The sequence below is a fragment of the Suricata suricatta genome, chromosome X (genome assembly GCF_006229205.1).
Source record: "Suricata suricatta isolate VVHF042 chromosome X, meerkat_22Aug2017_6uvM2_HiC, whole genome shotgun sequence".
Classification (NCBI taxonomy): Eukaryota; Metazoa; Chordata; class Mammalia; order Carnivora; family Herpestidae; genus Suricata; species Suricata suricatta.
Genome location: NC_043717.1, coordinates 53,888,346 through 53,889,849, shown reverse-complemented (window position 1 = coordinate 53,889,849; position 1,504 = coordinate 53,888,346). Strand labels below are relative to the sequence as shown.

Below are 1,504 nucleotides of genomic sequence, written 5' to 3'. Positions count from 1 at the left end.
ATTCACCATGATCATGTGGGATTTATTCCTGGGTTGCAGGGCTGGTTAATATTCACAAATCAATCAATGTGATACATCACATTAACAGAAGAAAAGATAAAAACTGTATGATCCTGTATATAGGTGCAGAGAAAGCATTTGACAAAGTACAGCATTGTTTCTTAATAAAGACCCTCAAGAAAGTCAGGATAGAAGGAACTTACTTAAACATCATAAAAGCCATTTTTGAAAAGCTCACAGCCAGTATCATCTTCAATGGGGAAAAACTGAGAGCTTTCTCCCTGAGATCAGGAACAGGACACAGATGTCCACTCTCACCACTGTTGTTTAACATAATGCTGGGTGCTCGCTTCGGCAGCACATATACTAAAATTGGAACGATACAGAGATTAGCATGGCCTCTGCGCGAGGATGACACGCAAATTCGTGAAGCGTTCCATATTTTTATAACGATTGCCACTTCAGATAGCTGTGAAATTAGGTGATTAACTAGTTGTTACTTAACCTTCTAATTTCTGTATAAGTCTAATTACATGAAATAGAAGTTGGGGTTTTGATTTTTTTACTTTGCTTTTCTGTTTGGAGTGTCATTGTAACTACTGTATTGTAAATGATGGAAAATAATTGCATATGTTAAAAAAAATAGTGTTACATTAAAAAAAAACATAGTGCTGGAAGTCCTAGCATCAGCAATCAGACAAAAAAAGGAAATAAAAGGCATCAGAATCGGCAAAGATGAAGTCAAACTTCACTTTTCACAGATGACATGATCCTCTACATGGGAAACCCGACCGACTCCACCAGAAGCCTACTAGAATTGATCCATGAATTCAGCAAAGTCGCAGGATACAAAATCAACATATAGAAATCAGTTGCATTTTTATACACCAATAATAAAGCAACAGAAAGAGAAATCAAGAAACTGATCGCATTCACATTTGCACAAAGAACCATAAAATGCCTAGGAATAAACCTAACCAAAAATGTAAAAGATCTGTATGCTGAAAACTATAGAAAACTTGGGAAGGAAATTGAAGAAGACAAAAAGAAATTGAAAAACATTCCATGCTCTTGGATTGGAAGAACAAATATTGTTAAAATATAAATACTAACCAAAGGAATCCACACATTCAATGCAATCCCAATCAAAAATCGCACCAGCATTCTTCTCAAAGCTAGAACAAACAATCCTAAATTTTGTATGGAACTACAAGAGATTCCGAATAGCCAAATTAATATTGAAGAAGAAAACCAAAATGGGAGGCATCACAATCCCAGACATTAGCATCTACCACAAAGCTGTCGTCATCAAGACAGTATGGTGTTGGCACAGAAATAAACACATAGACCAATGGAATAGAATACATAACCCAGAATTAGACCCGCAAATGTATGGCCAACTAATCTTTGACAAAGCAGGGAAGAGTATCCAATGGAAAAAAGACAGCCTCTTTAACAAATGGTGCTGGGAGAACTGGACAGCCACATGCAAAATAATGAAACT

General features: G+C 36.2%; 1 non-coding gene across 1 annotated transcript; it reads left to right on the top strand.

Annotated features, from left to right (window-relative positions):
• The first annotated feature begins 342 nt into the window (after positions 1 to 342).
• LOC115284448 lies at positions 343 to 446 on the top strand. The gene has a single exon (XR_003905202.1). It is a non-coding gene; the product is annotated as a U6 spliceosomal RNA (small nuclear RNA).
• Positions 447 to 1,504: the final 1,058 nt, after the last annotated feature.